Below are 20,100 nucleotides of genomic sequence, written 5' to 3' on the forward strand. Positions count from 1 at the left end.
TTTGCAAGAGGTTGATTGGCCTAACATGGGGGTTGTGTCACAGGGGCTTTCCTGGCAATATTTGGAGAGATGTGTCGGGTTTCATTGTTTAGTTGACAAACACGCACGCACAAATGCACGCACACACACACACACACACACACACACACACACACACACACACACACACACACACACACACACACACACACACACACACACACACACACACACACACACACACACACACACACACACACACACACACACAGAGGGTTGTCACATCATCTCCTCATGGTGTTGGATGAGCACTGAGGTGAAAAGACAGCAAGGAAGTGAGAGATAAAAAGCAGTTTGTTATGGTGCCTCCATAATTACAGTGTAATGTGATAGCATCCAATTATAAACAAGATAATAATTCAAAAGTATGCATCCAACACAGATCTGATTACTCCTGATTATTTACTAGAGTAGAGTGCTTTGTTACGGTCGGAACAATGTAACAACAACGCAGCATTATACACAATTCAGATTCCATGTCAAAAATGGCATTTATCTTTTTAGCTATAGGTGAACTTTTTATTATTGTTTTTGACTATTGAAAATAAAGACAGGGAAAAACCAGTTAAGACCAGGAGGCAGATTAGTGTAAAGCAGCGTGCTGTTTGGCGTTCACATCTGTTGAATCAAACAGAACTAGACTGTTAACTCTAGAGAAGGTCAGCTATAAGAAGGTGAGAGAGACAGGTCCATCATGGTCCGTTAACCTACCACGCCCACCATCGTTTCCCAATCTGCCGGAATTATGTTTCCTCCATTTGGAACACCAAATCACTCTCTCTGACTTGTTCTGACGTTAAAAACAATGCAGACCAGTCAAAACACATGTTTAAATCAGGATTGATAACTTTAATGTAGGCTCATTTATAGTTTCTGTATCTGGATTGAAAGAGACACTGCGTAAATCTCTTGTCCAAAAGCAAAATAGATCCGGTGGACGTTATTATGGAGCCACAGAGTTTGCAATAAGCAGTTGGGACAGTTGTTTGTTTACTAATGAAGTCGTCCTTAGGTGCTTCAGTGTGTCCATGGCAACCTCTCAAACCGCTCCTGCAGCACAATCCACTTCACCTCTGTGCACCCGTATGTCCAAAACAATCACATCTCAAGCACAATGTCCCACATGTGGCTGAATGCACTACTTCAACTTATTAGCGTGTTAGCAAACATAACTTGTGTGTGACGTATTAAACATTTACAGAGCATTAACAACATGTATTCAATAGAGGCCATAATAGGTGCTCCAAAGCTAATGTTGATTTTCTTTGTTATTCATTCATGTCCTCGGGAACACGGCTGGTCTTTCTCACCAGAGTAGTCAGGGTTATGCTATTATTTGTTTTAAGTTGACATCTCTTTTGTTATTATATCCACATGCACCTAAACTACATGTTACACATTTGCACTTCAGTGATTGTCCGGAATTTCCGAAGTCAGTTTTGGATTCTGGTGTTTAGTTTATTATATTTCTTGCTAGAGCTTGCTAAATCAGCATACAACCTTGCCCTTGAGTGGTTAAGCCAATTTATAAACAATTGAGTATTCTTTAAGTTACTTATAGTTACTTAGCTCCCAACTGGATTACTACTAAAAGAAAATGCAATGTGAACAAGGACAATTAAAAGTAGTAGTGTAACATAACATTTAAAAAAGTCTCAATGTTTGGGATGCCTCAATCAAGGTCTTTAATTTCAGGTGTCAGTTTGGTTCTTGAGATGAACTCGAAGGCTGCACGAGTGAAACGCAAAATAATCTAAAGAAATTAAAATTCAAGGGGGTGATTTTGGTAACGGTCTGCAGTAATGTAAAATATATTTGACCTTTAGTTTTATACAAATATGTCCCATTTTAAACCTCCTCTTTTAAGGCCATTAAAAAGAATGTGGGAGAGACTGTGCAGGAGGAGAGAGAAAGTGTGTGTTTGTGTACAATCGTGTGTTTAGGTGTGTGTGTGTGTGTGTGTGAGAGAGAGAGAGAGAGAGAGTAGGTTAAGGGATTAAGCTGGGCAGTGGATTAGTCGTTGGTCGGACGAGGAAGTGGGACGGTCTGCTGACAGAGTGGAGATTTTAATGTGCACTGACTGACTTGATTTCATCTCTCATCTATCTATCTATCTATCTATCTATCTATCTATCTATCTATCTATCTATCTATCTATCTATCTATCTATCTATCTATCTATCTATCTATCTATCTATCTATCTATCTATCTATCTATCTATCTATCTATCTATCTATCTATCTATCTATCTATCTATCTATCTATCTATCTATCTATCTATCTATCTATCTATCTATCTATCTATCTGTAACATGCAACGATGGAAAGACATATAAATATAGAGCTCAAGCCTCCTCATTCTCAATAGGTTCATTTACAAAGAAACAGGAGAATTGCGATGTCATAAAATAATGTGATATGTGACACTCTTCATGTCTCCATCCACCCCTTCTCCCATCTTTCCCATACACTTCCTCTAGCTGCTGCTGTTGTGTAGAGTGATTAATATCCTATTACAGTTTTTCTCAGTCGCTTTGGTGCTTTTCTCACATCACTATTAACATTTGCACAGCAGTTAGTGCATTTCTCAAAACAATTAGTGCAAACTGCAAAACCTAGTGGATAACCTGCAAAAGTACGTCACTTGCACAAAATGGATAGTCTATTCCTCAAAAGCAAGTATTCATGTCAATGAAACTGCCAGTGTCATCAAAATGAGAAGTCTTGACACCATCGTTTATGAACAAGATTCAAATGGCTTTGTCATGTTTTCATTATGACAGTTTATTCTCTCAGTGTTTTCCAATGCAAAAAAAGGTCAGAACTCGGTGACACTACCTGAAAATGCTCAAGACAGCACTATACACTACTTGTACAGCCATTTGAAAACTACAGTAAAGTTACACATTGTTGTAGTTAGGGGAGTAAGTGAGTACAAGACACTGAATACGTATGTTTCACATTTTTACTGTATATGCTCTTTGCAATTCTACAGCATTGTGCAAAAGAAAAATACACTTCTGTCACTTATTTAGAACAAACATAAAAAAACACCCTTTTGGTGGAGCTGTGCACAAATGTGAAGAATATAACAGGACATATTGTAACTGAACATATATAGGTAAATCATTCTGGCACATCCAGACGTTCCTGTCTGTCTGGCCACATATTTTCATCTACATCACAACGGATATTATCCCTTGCAATGCAGCGATGAAAGTATCTATGATAAAGAAAAGGTATACAATTAGCTTGACAGAATTTGATAACTAGTTCAACAATTTTGTATGTAAAGACTCAAGCAATGAAATGAAGACTATTAGTTTTATTGGGAACGACTATTCAGCATCCATAAGTATAGTTCATTTTGACTGACATGACATAAGCAAATGGCAATGTTATAAAACAGCAGAGAATTGTATGAAAGCAACTGATACATGTCCAAAAGCATTTGCAATTTGTTCAGAGGAAGGAGAAATTGCTACTATGATGTGCTCAAATGACTAAATGTTGCGGAGGTTAAACTAATAGTTATGAGAATTTTCATTCTGATCTGAGAAAAGCACCAAAGCGACTGAGAAAAACTGTAAGCCGGTCAGTGATTTAGCAGACTAATGGTGGGCCCTTTGACTGCTAACTGACTAACCTACACTGCTGATCAGCCCATAATCCCATTATAGTTATTTATGAATGTTTTGTGCGAGTTAGATGTGGAGTCTGTGTGTGTGTGTGTGTCTCGGAGTAAACAGAAGGCATTTGCGTTCCTTCAAGTGGACATGCTTTAGGTCAGCTCAATGACACTGGCTAGGAAAATATCATCATATTATTAAGTTTATATGATTTTTCAATCTTCAATGTTTAGAATTGAATTCCCTTCTTTTTAAAAAGAAGTATGTATTATTGGATAAATCATGTGAAAAAGCCATAGCAATGACAACTTTGCTCTGTCATCGCTGTATTTAAAACATGATATTACACTAGATTTGCTTGATCACAAATAGACTACTACTATATTTACAGTGGAAATTCAGTAGATGTCTTGAACATTTGAATAATTTCATGCACATTTTCCAAAATTTTCATCATGACATATTTTTGCATTTATCATCATCATCTCTGCTAGAATTTTAAATTAAGCTTCGGGACTTTGAACAAAGTCTGGCTACAGATTGGTTTGTCTGCCTGAGTTTGTAATGTCTGACCTACCTGCAGGTTGCTGCTTGTTCAATACTTTTTAAGTCTGAATGTTAGTTAGTTAGTTAAATCTTTATTGTCCACGGTGTGGAGATTTGTCTTTGGTCTCATACAAAAAACAACAAGCAGGACAACACAACAACAACAACAACAACAAAAGCAACAACAACAACATTTACACACAGACATCTTCAGGGCAAGAAGCAGGGCAGCAGTGGCAGTATACACATCAGCGGGACATGGTGTTCAGTACCCCAATCGCTTTAGGAGTGAAGGAATTTTTAAAAATGTTACGATTTGCCGTTGGCACTCTGTAACGTCTACCCGAGGGAAGAAGTTCAAACTCCCTGTGGAGTGGATGGGACGGATCGATGTACCAAGTCATTATGCAGAACCATCACATCCCTTTTATCTCCCAAAGCTGCCATCAGATTTAAGAATTTTTAAACATTTTAGAATTTAAGATGAGTCTTTTTAGACTGTATGAAATAACACATTCACATACAGTATGCCACCTTTATCTGTAAGAAGGGGCCATCCTTGCTTTTACATTCATTAGAACTGCATTCAGTGGGGCGCCCTTAGCTCAGTTGGTAGGGCGTCCCCCCCGGGCCGGGCCCAGCAGCAGACCCGGGTTCGATTCCCGCGCGCGGTCGTTCTCTGCATGTCACTCCCCTCTCTGCCCCATTTCACCTCTGTCTCTCTGCACTATCAATAAAGCATAAAAATGCCTCAAAAATATATATAAAAAAGAAGAAAAAAAGAACTGCATTCAGTTTGGCTTTGCCACTGCAGTATCGACTGCAGCAATTAGAGACAGATTAACATCTAATTAGCATTAGCAAGATTAATTATACAAAAGGTCATGTTGGTAAGAGTAAATCTGATCAGTGCAGTGTGTGTGTCTGTGTTTTAGGGCCATCTGGCATGTCATTGCCGGATGGACCTAAACAGTAAGGATGCAACTAAAACATTTATGATGCAACTGAAAAAAAGGGTTATGGACTTTTGCCCTGGATTCTGTGTATTTGATAATCCCAGTAAGCAGTATGTTGACTAAGTAAAAACATACAGATTAAATAAAGATTTAATCCATCTCTATATAATTTGAGCTAAAGCACATCATTTCAAATACAATGTATTTAGATCAACCTTTTCTCCAGTGTTTCAGTCAATCATTATCCTATAAAATAAACAAAACAAGGATGATGTTCTGAGGTGTTATCACACACTGTTTCACACTGTGATATTTAGATTTTTGAATCACAATGAATAAAATGGTTATTCTGCTTACATGGAAAGAAGATTCTGACTCATTGCGTAGCTCTTTCCGAGCACCTGCTGTGCATATAAATCTCACATGGATTTAATGTGTTCCAGTGAATGGGCAGTTTTAGAATAATTGAAATTGATATATGTGGATGATTGACAACAATGTGGATAATTGACAACAATGCCGCTTTATAAAGAAAAGGCTTTTTAAGACATTACTTTTAATTATAAGCAAAGAAGAATCATTGAAAGACGTATCCCTATGTGCCAGCACAGTTACCCGACTGGTTGTGAACTAATTCTCTTCTCATTTTTGTAAGTCCATTTTAGCTGCATGTGGGTGAGGCATTCCCATGAACAGCATGAGTCAGAGATCAAAGGGTAAATGTTCTTTAGGCTCACGCAGGCTTGGATATCAGAGCTGAAAGCGTAGTTATAATATTGTTTCCACAGTGCAAAAAAACATCCACATCTTCACCCAGATTTCATTCAGTTTAAATTTGAAATAAATTCCCATAGACCAGCCGGCACATGGAATCTCCAGGTTTAGCCCAATTCTAGCACTCAAATTTTGTGCAAATTTGAAACAACAGTTACAACAGTTAAAAGTACCAGCACCTAAAAACTGTTTTTATTTAGGCACACCATTGATTCTGTCCGCTTTTATTTTAATTTTTTAATATTAATATGACCAAGAGCATGTGTTTCGGTCATGCAGCTTGTGTTTTATGCTGTGAGTATATTGAAAAGTTTGGATAACAATCCACCAACACAAATATACAAAGACAGCAGGGCTCCTTTCATAGGTAATGCATTGTGTTATGTTGTCACATAGTTTGAAGCACACTTCTCTTCAGCTATGATTCAGAAAAATTCTTGGTTGGTTGTATAACAGCAATCAGAAGACCTGAATGCTATGAGGTGGGCAGGTTAATCCAAAACAGCGGTACAGGAGTGAATCCATTCAGCTGTAATTGTGTGTGTGTGTGTGTGTGTGTGTGTGTGTGTGTGTGTGTGTGTGTCTGTGTGTGTGTGTGTGTGTGTGTCTGTGTGTTTGTGTGTGTATGTGCATGTGTGTGTGTATGTGCATGTGTGTTTGTGTGTGAGTTAGAGAGAGAGAGTATGTTCATACATGTATGTTTATCAGTCAACTGACCAACACTTATTTGTGTGCAATCATGTATGATTTGTTTTAGTTTGAGTGTCATCTACTATGCATTTGTATGTGTGTGTGTGTGTGTGTGTGTGTGTGTGTGTGTGTGTGTGTGTGTGGTTCCGAGAACAGAATGTCAGGTTGTGTCATTTTTCGCTCCGATATGGATTAAAGGTTTAGAGAGTAAGGGGAAGGAGAGTCACCGTCCTTTGAGCATGTGAATGTCTGTGTGGACGAGTGTGTCTTTGTGTGTTTGTCTTTTGTAAAGAAAGACAAGAAGAAAGAGAGAGAAAGAGAGAAAGCTTCTGACCATGCCTCATAGTTCAGAGGTTGTGTTTTGCAGCCAGAGCCCTTCATTTAATATTTTGAACTTTCAGTATCCAGATAATGACATCATAGAAGTGGAATACATTGCTTTGAACAGCCGTTTGGTTTTTATAATATGCTTTTACTCACATTTCCATATGGTGAAATATATTGGATAAACGTGTTATTGGGATGCTGTTTTCAGTCATATTTGATATAGTTGTGGGTATCAGCTGTCATTTTAAAAACGTGCGAGAAAGAGAAAGAACAAGATCAATTGATTGTAATGGTGATCAGACTGGGGCAGCTTGTGACTGGTTGTTGACCCAGTTAGGGCAGCAATTTGATTCAGTATAACACACAAGATATACCCACCCTGACACATATCCTGCCCTTATCATTCTAAAGTCATTGTGTCTTTTTCAGTCGGTTGGCACGTTATATTTCCATTTTTTCTTTTTACGTGTATGCATGTTTGCACTGTATGAGTGTGAGGAATGATGTGGATTTCTTTGTGAGGCTGTGGTTCATTGCCAGGAACAGAAACGCGCCCGTAGTTTGAGTGTGTTTGTGTTTGGTACATGTTTGAATACTGAGATGTTTTTTTTATTAAAATATTTTTTATAGGTGACGGTTAGCTGGTGGCAGCCATGTCGGCTCCATTTCCATCAAGTTTTAAAGATGAGTGAACACATCCCTGACACATGTTTCTTTTTTAATTCAGTGGTCAGTCTTTTATTGTATTATTCGAGGTCATTTATTTAGGTCCATCCCACAAAGTGTCAGGGGTTAAGGGGTAGATACACATTTGGATCACACTGATTGGACCATGTTTTACCATGTCTGCTCCTGTATGGGTTGGTTGCTGTTAACAGTCAGGAGATCAAATCATACTGTGTGGCGTTAAAGGATTCTAATCATATTACCTTCAGGTGAAGTAATTTGTTCTCTTTATGATTATAATAAACATTGGATATATTTGACTGCCCCTAGAATTTCCATCCACTTGTATAATTCTGACCCCCCCATGATTTACATCCAATGCCAAGTACAATTTTTACAGTTTACATAATAATAATAAAGCATATAATGTAAATTGGTATAATATACATCACACTATGCAGCAATAATACTATAAAGTATATATAACGGAAATTGAACTATACCATGGTATAGCACTTTAATAATTGAATTTATTTTCGTTCAGATGTCCACCAAATGGCACTACTTGTACCCGTTAAAGCTGCAGTTGATAATTTCAGCCGTTGGGATCCCAACGGCTGTTTTCCCAACGCTCTACCTACTGTAGCTCCTCCCTCTGAACGACAGCTACGCGCGTTCATGTGAATTCAGTTACATTGACAGGAGACAAACACCATGTCCGATTCCGAGGTGATTAAACATTAGTAATGATAACTACATACGTACATATTGAGCATACATTTTAATCACAGACATACCATGTATGTTAGCTTAAAATCATTGTAAGTGTGCTGGTAGGCCTAACAAAAGTAGCTGTAACAGCCAGGCAAGATAGCAAACTAATTGTAACAGAGCGGAGAGGTGTGTGTGTATCTCCTACTATCTATGCTCCTGCTCTGACCGCAGCTGGGAGGGGCTGCTCGGGCAGTGTTGCCAACTTAGCGATTTTGTCGCTATATTTAGCTACTTTTCAGCCCCCCGGCGACTTTATTTTCAAAACAGCGACAAGCGACAAATCTAGCTTTTTTTCTGGTGTAATTGGTGACTTTTTCGCCGAAGCAAATATCACTTTTAACGCTTCTCAACGAGCAGCGGGAGCCTCCTGGCCCGTCCCCCGTCACAGAGCACTGACAGACGGCCCGGCCCTCGCGCAGCAGCCCCTCCCAGCTGCGGTCAGAGCAGCAGATACACCTCTCAGCTCGGGGCTGCTGCGCGAGGAGCGGGCTGCGTGTCAGTGCTCCCGCTGCTCGTTGAGAAGAGATGATACTTGCTTTGGCGAAAAAAGTCACCAATAACACCAGAAAAAAAGCTAGATTTGTCGCTTGTCGCTGTTTTGAAAAAAAAAAAGTCGCCAGGGGGGCTGAAAAGTCACTAAATATAGCGACAAAATCGCTTTGAGTTGGCAACACTGATCACAGGACGAGGGCTATATGGGGCCAGCGGCAGGCAGAGGAAGGGGACGAGGTCGCGGTCGGAGAGGTCTTGATGTGATAGGGCAAGAAGACATGGCTGTGTACTTTTTTTCAAGCTCTCTCCGTCTCCCTTTCAGCAGTTAACTTTTCAACATTCGTCTTTCCTCGTTTTTTTGCTGTCTTAGCGGTGTTAGTTGTTAGTATCCTGGGAATGGTAAATTGAGGGTTCGTTTGTGAAGACATTGCTACTCGCTGTCCGCCGTAGTAGCCTTGTACCAAACAGTAGGCTAGTGTCAGACTGCTAGGGTCGTGAACGCTCACGCAACTGACGCATCAACGTCGTTGCCAAGGTCCCACAGCCAATAAGAACGGAGAATCTGACCTCGCTCTGATTGGTCAAAATTAACATGAGCGGTGGCAATTTTGGGGGGCAGCACACAGAGGCAGGGGGGAGCAAAGTGATAAAAAAATATTTTCAGACCACTTCACCTACATATAGCTGAATGGCTATTATGACAGTTTTGCCAAATATTACAGTAAAAAAACTCTCAACTGCAGCTTTAAGGGAAGAGAATTAAACAGTTGACTGTGTTTCCTACACTGTGATCAGATGACTAGTGACCACACAGCCCACACACACTGGCCTTAAGCTAAAATTAGTTAATTCACATAAGTTTAGGAGGAATGAGGACGTGTTGCTATTATTACTATGTTGTTGTTATAGGATTATATTTCAATTGACCTACACTGAAAAAAAGGGCATCAGCCATCTGTTGGATTTATGTAAGCATATTGTGTCCATTTAAGACAATTGTGTCATGTTCTGAAGCAAAACGTAACCGGATCATGTTGGAAGTGCATCCCATCATGTAGAAACAACATGATAGGCAGAAGAGTTGTATTAACATGTTCAGCTCATATTAGGAGAAAGTGAGTCAATCGTGTCAACATTAACTCTCGCGATATCTCCTGCTGTTCTCTCGTGCAATCGCACTCCTTTGCGCGCCAAGACAACTACTTCACTTCACTTCACGTCCATGATGAATGGTATCAGCTCTGCACTGCTCTGCTCGGTAAGTAAATGGCTGCAATACATTTGAATGTTGGGCTATGCCATATATCTTAATGTCTTTAGAGTCGCTTTCATGAGTTAAAAAACTGCCATGAGTTAATTTTCTGTCGCGCTGTTGAACCACCTTATTACCGCCTTATTTCCTGATAATATTTTTAAGCTGACTCCATTACAAAAAAAAACTCAGCCCTGTTCATTTCTATTCAAATTGATTTATTTGGTGCGCCACCTGTCCGTGAGACAATACATAATGGGTTTGTGGTAAATTATTCGTGTTAACCATGGACGAGGTGCTACACACATATGTAGGCTAACTTTCATATTCTATCAACGGCTAACTTTCAAGGACGTCCGTTACATTAATAAGGGGAGGGGCGCGAGCATGGTGTGTTGGTTTGAATTGTTAGCAAAGTAACGTTAGCTAATGTAGCGTTAGCTTTTGATCAACGAGGACGAGTGCAGTGCACCAGAGCCTCTCTTTCAACTGCTTTCAACGGCTCTGCCTTGCACGTAACGTGTGCTTTGCTTTGGTCATTTGACATTCGGACTTTATTTGGCTTCTGCAGTTAATGGATATGTAATAGAGTTATTTTTCTCTCTTACAGGACGAGGCTCGATTTGCACCGTGGAAGATAACTGTTTTTCTTTCTTTCTCCATGTTCTGGCTCTACTTGCTGCTACAGATTGCCTTCAGACCGTGCATAACTGGTGAGTGAGTATATTTATTCAAATAAAAGGATTTGAAATGTTAAAAAAATAAAAAAGTTGTATTACAAAGAAATTCATCATATTCTAATGCATAGTTTGCGTTTGTATTTGGTGCAGCTCGGTCCAAACATTGGGAGTGCAGCTCAACATTTGTGTCACACTGTTTTTGTGGTGAGCTTTATATAAAAGCACATTAAAGAGAGCAATGGTTTAATTTACGTTTTCAGGTGCTGAAAATTATTGTTTTATTGCTATAAAAAGATTATCATCAGCCATCCCAAAGCATCATATTTTGCCACACTGTACTCCTCCAGTAATTTGTGCTTAAAGAAATACAGTTATGCCATAAAGAAGTGTTTTTTCTGTTTCTTCTTTTTGCTGCAGATTGACAAGTAAACTTGGTCCGTGTACATCTTGCTCCAGGAGCCAGCGATTTGACTGTAGGATCAAGTTTCTGTGGTGAGAATATGCTTTTTATTTGCTCTGTTGGTAACAAAAGTGGTCATTTAAAATACAATTCACTTAACCACCCCGTGCATACACATATAACCAAATAGGGGGTGCAACAGATCACAAAACTCAACAAGGCAAAGATAAGACAAATATAACCTTGCTTTCAATTTATTAAGTTATTTTATTTTAAACATGCACAGTGTATAAAAGGTAGCTTGTGTTTCTCTGTTCATGTTAATAGGAAGGACGTTTAATGCCCCATTTTGCACTTTATTTGTTTTTATATATTGTAGGGTTATTATTATTATATTATTCACATTGAATTGACATCTTCAGTTGATTTTATGATGGTGTGACACAAGATATTTTTTATTTCACTGTTATCAATGTTAGAATAAATTAACAAAATAAATCAAAAGCAAAGTTATATTTGTCCGAAAAATTTTCTTATTTGTGACTCAAAAACCGCAACATGCATTTTTTAGTCAAACACTTGTAATTGTAAAGATTTTCTTGTTATATATTAAACCTTCGTCTCCATTTCTCCTTTACAGAAGGGTGCTGCTGGCCTGTCACTCAGTTTTACCAAGTACGTCCCAAGTATTAAAGCATAGTAGAGTAAAAGGTGGATTTCATGGGAATAATAAATCAAATTATGACCAGTGCATGCAGTGATGTGGTTGGCAACTGTAGATTGGACATAACAAATGTCATGTGTATGTCAGTGTTGTTAAAAAATGGTTCCGTGTTGTTTCAGATAAATGCAGAGAACCTGAGTGCTGCACGTCTTTGAGACGTGTCCGTCGTCTGGGGCAGCAGTGAAAAAAGGTTTGGCTTCCAAGCCATGATGAAGGTAAGAACATTTTACCTACTGAATTATATATTGCAAATGCTTTGCTTTGTTACTTTTTAAAATGTAAATATGAATGGAGTTAAATTTATTTGGATTTAAAGGCATACTAAGCGATCTCCAGTGAATGTTTGCCAAATTTTTGTTTATATTTATACTAACCTCAGGCCCGTGCCACACATCCTGCATCTACCTCTGGAGCACATGTGCGTCTGTTACTGCTGCCTTTCTCTCTCTCTCTTTTTGGCCACACATGGAACACCTCAGCTGCTGCAGCGCTGCTTCTTAAAGCCCTGTCTTCCTACGTAGAGTTCTCAGATAATTCCCATTAATATGAAGTTGATTCATGTCATTTCATGATACATATGATTAATATTTAGTTTTGACAGTAATCCGTATGCCTCATTGCCTTTTCTTTTTCTACACATTTGCACTTGTGGGAAGTTTAGAAAAACACAGCAGGAAATGGTGGAACTATAGCGAAAGCTGCTAGTATGAAGTCAATATGACTGTCAACAGAGTATTTCTATCAGTTAAAGCACAGACGAGAGGGAAACGCGCGTCTCTCCTGAGGTGAAGTGGTATGTCGCTGCAGATGCGCCTACAACAGGCGTCGGAGGAGGAATTTGTGGCCGCTGTAGTGTGTTAATACGGTCGCAGAGAAATAAAAAGCAGACTCACAGTAGACGCAGGATGTGTGTCCCGGGCGTTATAGTGTCTGGGCCGTTCCTCAAAAAGTCCATCCACGACGTTCTGACAGCGGTTAGCATAAACATAAACAGTTGCTGGCTCTGAGCCAGGCTTTTTAGATCTCTGTTAACGGAGCCGCGATTGTGTGTAAACACCTGACTTTTTTTGAATGCACACACACGACAGACAGATAGCGGATTCTTAATTGCTGATTTTGACAAAGTGGTCTAGATTACAATAGTTTAGTATGCCTTTCAAATTAAGGACCTGATTAAAGATTTCTTTGTCTTTGCCCACTTTCATACCAGTTTTCGACAGTTTGAGTTAAAATGGTGACATGTTCTTTGTTCTAATCCTTTAGGACAACATCGCTGCTGGCAGAGAAGGCTTCATAAACAGACTGCATTTACCTCAACGAGGATCCTGATCTGCTGCAGGAATACATGGTAAGTGTATGCAACATAGTTGGTGCCTTTGCCACATTTAAAAAAATGTTTTTGTTTGTTGTTATGTGTTACATGTTAATGCACAAATGCAATGTATCACAGTAAAGCCAGTGGTTTAAACCTGCAGTGTGTAGATTTTTGGGTTTTATTTCCTAGCAGATTTTGTAGAAAGTAATAATAATATCCATAAGAACATTTAATTTAGTGCATAATAGCTGAATTTTTTTTTTTTAATTATTATTTTTTCCCTTAGAAAGGGTCTCATATATGTCCATATTTCTGCATATTTTGGACCAAGGCCTAGTGCCGCCATCTTGAAAGTGTCATAGTTGGAATGTCATGAGGTGCATTGTATAAAATTTAGAATTGTTCTTGTCCTTGAAGGCCACTGTAGCTTCTGTTATTATTCGAAAGGGGTGGGGTTACCCAGGGAGTGTTGCATTCTAGAACTTTGTAGAACTTTCTTGATGATGTCATATTACACACTGCACCTTTAAAGTTTCAAAGGCTTTTTATTTAATGTATCTGCTACAGAGTCTGAGAATTCTTATACTTTGTCTTTTTTTATTTTTTTATTAATACCTAGGGGACAAAACCCCTTTTTTTTTTGGAAAAACAGACATTGAGCGTTGTAAAAGGTTGTTCACCAGAAATGATATCCAGGACCTTCCAGGATCCCAACCTGGGTGGACAACCTGGTCAACTAGCTGCTGGAAAGCTACAGGGGGCCGACATAGAGCAAATCAGAACCACTGTTTAAGTGAATGGGGATGGGCTAATAAGGGAATTTTTTTAACTTATAGATATCATTATGAAACTTTGCAAGTTGATTACTGACATTAAAACAACAACTTTTTGTATTACAGTATTTTCCAAAAAGTTTAAATAAATATGAAAAATCATCAATATCTTACTAATGATGCGTACATTTGCATATCTGCAAAGCCCCAAAATCTAGATGTTGGACAAAAGCAGAGTCAATTTGTTTTTACATTTTTAAAACAAAACAAGTGTCCAACTGCCTGAAGCTTTTCCTAATCATAGTTCACATTTGATCAATAACCCATAGAAAATGAATTTTTTACACTGTTTTTTCCAAGGGAATGTCTAGCAGTTTCCTAAAATACCAGCTGGAGACTCCAAAAGGACACTTTTGGTCCATAGCACATGAAATGTAACTGTGTAAAAAATTTATTTTCTATGGGTTATTGATCAAATTTGAACTGTGCTTAGGAAAGGCTTCAGGCAGTTGGACACTTGTTTTGTTTTCAAAATTTAAAAACAAATTGACTTTGTTTTCTTCCAACATCTAGATTTTGGGGCTTTGCAGATATGCAAATGTACGCATCATTAGTAAGATATTGATGATTTTTCATATTTATTTAAACATTTTCGAAAATACTGTAATACAAAAAGTTTTTGTTTTAATGTCATTAATCAACTGGCAAAGTTTCATAATGATATCTATAAGTTAAAAAAATTCCCCATTAGCCCATCCCCATTCACCCCCATTCACTTAAACAGTGGTTCTGATTTGCTATGTCGGCCCGCTGTAGCTTTCCAGCAGCTTGTTGACAAGGTTGTCCACCCAGGTTGTGATCGTGGAAGGTCCTAGATGTCATTTTTGGTGAACAACCTTTTACAACGCTCCATGTCCATAAAATCACTTTGCCCCCTGGGTATAAAGAATGTTTTTAATTCTTAATGAATGTGTAGGCTAATATTGTGGTTTACAAAAGGCCAATGGTTTAAGCTTTTAGACATTTTTGATTTAATGTCTGTCTCTGCCACAGAGGCTGAGCATTAAGAATTTAGTAAACGTTGACATTCTATGCAGTTTTACAGTACACCCTCTGGTCTTGGGAGGCTGGTTTCAAACTGCTTAGGTTTTAGATGGAGTTCTTTTAATTGGCCTTAGGTCTTAATGGGTTAATGAAGTTGAGTTTTAAAAATAGTTTGATAGAGAAGTAAAAAAAACTAAATACATATATTTTCCTTTCACCAGGACACAGCTAATCTATCAAACCACCACTACACCTTCGAAGAATTCAAGAAGATTATGGAGTCAGATGTAGCTGAACCATCAAGATAGGCCCAACGCTTGAACACTAACATACACCAGTGAGAAGAGCTGACCCTGGTTGAATCATGTGTAAGACACTTACAGCTCTATGTTCCTGGACTGAGAGATGTGGCTGTTCCTCTTACCACAAGTGATGTTTTACAGTAATTGAATATTTGAATTTGTCAATAGTTTGCTGTTTTTACAGTTATTGCTGGAATAAAGGTGTCAAATGGATCATTTCCCTTGTTTCATCATTTGTACTTTTGAAAAAAGTGGGTAGTGTTAAGGATAATCTAGAAAGTTAAAGTAAAGTATTTAACAAGAAAATGTTTAAAGCTGTAATTTTAATTGTTTTTAGTTGTATTTATATTTGAAATATAGTGAAAGTTAGTTTAATTGATATGTATATTTAAAGTATTAAATTATATTTAATTATTATGAATATAAAAACATAATTTGACATTCAGATCATGTTAAAGTTAACTGATCAAATAGTGTTGAATTACAAGTGAGTGAATTGTGTTGGAATAAAGTGATCAAACTGTTTAGGACTAAAATGATCCCAATACGTAATTTGAAAACATTTCTATAACTTTATATTAACACAAAGCACTTGTGTTGAGTTAACATGATTTGGTTGTGTTGAGTTAACATGATTTGGTTGTGTTGAGTTAACATGATTTGGTAGGTTGCAGCCAAAGCAAATATTTTGTGTGCAACCACTGTCCACAATTGAATTGAGTAAATCCAATGCATCTTTTTTTTCAGTGTATACCTGTAAGAGACTTATGAGCATTTTCCATTAATAACGATAAGGCTCACCGCTTGATCTACCTGGTGGCAAAAACCTGTAGCATTAAGGGTCTGGATGGAACGAGAAATGGATGGGGAGTGGTAGGGATAGTGTGCAGGAGACCATAGTTAATGTTCTGAAAGCTTAATTGACCCCGATGGTTTACACACTGTTAGAGTTCAGTCACTTTTCATGTGTCCTTAGTGGATTGCCATGCGGACGGACAGTGCTGTTTACTGGTCTAAAAACACCTTGAGCAGGAAACAAGGTTAATGCATGACTTTTAACAGTATTTGTTCACCTGCAATATGTTCAAGGTTACTATCTGTTAAATGGTGTCAGTGTGTTTGTGTATTCTAGTCCTGAAATGTGTTCACTTAAAGCAGCTACAAGTAACATTTAAATATATTTTAAACAGCCTCATGTTTCCTCTGATAATCATAAATGACCTTTAACAGCAAACGAGACCATCAGTGCAAAGAAAGACGTTTTTATATAGTTTTTATTACTGCTTTTGGTCTGGTTGCACATCCAGTCCGATTTTTGGTTCGCTCGTGCATGCTCTATGGTCACATATCCATATTGGTCGCAGATTTCAGTATGGCGCAGCAACGCGATTTGAGAAGCCTATCCCTCCAGGTGAGGGAAGGGGAGCGGTAGCCTTGTTTGAGAAAGTTATTTGTCGTCATAATGATTGATAACGGGGCTGAACCATCGAAGAAAAAAAAGAGAATTCAATGAAGAAAAGCTAAAAGGGAGAGTGATATAGGCTACGGGCGGGACGAGGGCGTTGCCAAGCAACGTGTATACAATTTCACTGGAGTGAACTAGACTGCAGTGTTTACTCCTAAATGAAGTTTGCTTTGCTTCACCATCATCAGATTACCATTATTCATCTGAAATAGTCATTATTTACAACAACATAAACACATTACCTCATCGTGATCCATACTATTAGCCGTCTCTCGTTCATTCGCTTTCTGTGAGGACACGTAATCTTTCAGCTCTGTGAGAGTAGATAGGTGACACTGCTGCATCAACTCATTGCAATCAGGTGTGTGTGGCACTGACTGGCATTAGTTGCAGTGTCACTAACCACTCTCACGGAGCCGAAAAGAGTCAGTGCCCTCACACTTTCAACACACGGACATGCACTATATTGCGCCCCTTCTCAATTGACACTTGCACGCCTGGCACGAGCTAGAAAACAGCTTTGCGACAGCGGGCGTCGTAAAAATACTGCCGCTTTTGTCCAAAGGTGCCGCCAAGTGACAAAGTTACTCATAGTGGCTTTAATGCTAAACTGAGTTCATTCATATAATTTGTTTGTAAAAAAAATATATATATTCGCAGGTTTCAGCTCTAAACAATTAGTGAATTGCTCCGCTTTATTGTGAATAATACGGTAAACTGTGAGACAGTAACACAACAAGACTCGTTGGCATGTCTCTGTGTTATGCAAGTGTTTCTGTACTTTGAAATGACCCTTGGAGCTTTAACGTTTTTTTGGCCGTAGGGTGACAGATGCACAAATGTCAGGGAAGCTGTTACGTCGACTGCTTAGCACCCAAAAGCCCAAGTGTGGATGTACTAGTGTTGTCTGGATTGATCACAGTCATTATAATTTGAATTTATTCTTGAAAAAGTAACTTAATTCATTTTTGCTTTGTCATAGATCTGCAGGTTCTCTGTGTTTCAAACGACACACATATATTATTCAAACCTAACTGTTTGGCAATAGACTGAATAACCAGGAAATGGGATGAGGAGATTACAGCTAGCTAAGCAGGTTTATTGCTTGTGGGATGAATGAGATGTTAAGTCTTTGTAGCATACAACAGTTTTCTTCCTTCACAGCAGGAGGCCTGGCAATGCAATCAAGAGCTAGCATCTAAACCCTGAGCTGTCATGGTTGTCTTCTGTCCCTCCTTTGTACCTTTCCATGTCTCGCTGCCATAACTCATCCATCCATTAGATGCCCTCTAGCTTCTCTCCCATCTCCTCACCTGCTTCACTATCTGTTCTGAGCAACACACACATTCCTTTTTTTGTCATCACATCTTTGTGTTGGTCTTAGTCATGTAACTTGTATTCCTGCCTACCTTATCCTGAAGCTACTTATCATTTGAGGTAAACTTTGCTTTAAGCCTCAAGCTTCTGTGTTTGGTCTTCTAGTATTTGTGTACTGCTATATACGAGTAGCAGCTACTTATGCACAGAGACTATCCATACCACTTTCTCATCTTGGCTATGTATGTATGCTCATGTTTGGGTGGGGATAGGCCTATATGTGCTGTGTTGTGTTCTGTGTATGCTGGCTGCTGTAGCATCTGAATTTCCCTGCTGGGATGAATAAAGTATATCTTATCTTATCTTATCTTACCTGCCTCACTGCAACAGGAGCATGTTTACCTCAAATCCTTTATTGGCAGGTTTCACTTGATATTTTGAACGTTAAACAACTGAATGCTTTAAAGATGCAATTAAGGAATGAAAAAGGTCTATGCTGAGTGTGAAGAAAACATAAGGATTTACACTTATTGTCATGATTTCAAAAGAAAACATTGCAAACGTTTTACTCTTATGTCACAGTGAAGTAACTCACATTTGATGTTGAAGTACTTACACAGGGGTCCAATTTGTTAACGTGTGTGTATTTTAAAATGAGTCAGTTAAATACTTGTCATAGCATGAACCAGTTACTCACGATGAAGGGGCTGTGTGGGTGAGATACAGCATGTGTGTTTGTGTGCTATTTTGTGGAATAACGAAAGTGTGTGGATGTTAATGTGTGCTTCTGTGGGCTACCTCTCTGTCCAAGCCTAGAAGTTGGCATGCATGTATTGTGCACATACATACTACATCACAACAAGCTGGGCGTTTACAATCATTCTTCTGCTCCTTCACCCCACTTTACATACAGCACAGGCTGCTGCCGTGACAACTGTGGCCATGGAGACCTGTGGAAAGAAAAGACGGAGAGCAGAGAAGAGAAGCGAGCAGACTGAGAGGAGAAAGAGTGGGACAGGAAATTGAGAAAAATAGCAGAGAGGACAAGAGTGAGGGGTTGTAGGACAAAATGATGAAAGGAAAAAATGGTGTTTGAAGGAGGGAGAGGAGGAGAGGTCAAGATTGTAGGTGAAGAACAGATGAGAGGTATGAATGAGAATAGGATAAACAGATAAGAATTAAAGAGGAGGGAGGAAGCGTTGGTGAAATGAGAGCAGGAGGAAGTGGAGAATGAGAGAGGCAGGATGAATAAATGAGAGAGAAGATACAAAAGATGAACTCACGCTCATAAAAATTAAAACACTGACTTTAATTACATTTATTTTTTCAACAGGTTCCACAAAATTGTACGAGGTTAGTTAAAAACAAACATGTTAAGTTGATCTAAGTGTATACATTTATATTGCAGTTACACAACGATTATGAATTGAGCCAACTAAAACAAGTTACTTCTGAACAACAAGAGAGATTTGAAGATTTAAGTTCAAACAACACAACATACAGTGTGTTGTATATTCAAAGAGAGAGACATTATAACATGGAATTTAGTAGAACAATATATTTTAACTTAACAGATGTATTTATTCCAAGTTAAATGAAAAATAAAGATGTCGCCTAAAGTGCACAAGCCACCATAAAGTGAGGCGAGGAGACAAAAGATGAACTCTCCGTCTTTGCTCTTTTTCACTGTTTTGAATTGCTGTTATTTGTCTTGTCAAATGAAGCTGCTTTGATCAGCAACAGCAATGTGTATGTGTAAGTGTGTTCTGGGTTTTATCATCATCACTTACTAACACGTAAACTAATGAAGCCACGTCACCCACACACATGACTGTTTATATTTGAGAGGGAGGCGTATCTCTTGGATTTCAGCCGTGGTCGTCGATCTGAACACAGCAGACTGTGGATTAGTCAGTAACCTTTGGTGGTCAGCC

General features: G+C 38.6%; 1 protein-coding gene and 1 long non-coding RNA gene across 2 annotated transcripts in view; both read left to right on the forward strand.

Moving 5' to 3' along the window:
- Positions 1-20,100, forward strand: part of cacna1db (calcium channel, voltage-dependent, L type, alpha 1D subunit, b) — a gene marked incomplete at both ends in the record, with an annotated part of 72,573 nt that overhangs the window by 3,774 nt on the left and 48,699 nt on the right. The window lies entirely within an intron of this gene.
- On the forward strand, positions 10,782-15,441 carry LOC307253734. The gene is made up of 6 exons (XR_013844968.1): positions 10,782-10,859; positions 11,244-11,318; positions 11,867-11,901; positions 12,070-12,165; positions 13,214-13,298; positions 15,304-15,441. It is a non-coding gene; the product is annotated as an uncharacterized lncRNA (long non-coding RNA).

This window comes from Ammodytes marinus, assembly GCF_949987685.1.
Source record: "Ammodytes marinus genome assembly, chromosome: 7".
Lineage (NCBI taxonomy): Eukaryota > Metazoa > Chordata > Actinopteri > Uranoscopiformes > Ammodytidae > Ammodytes > Ammodytes marinus.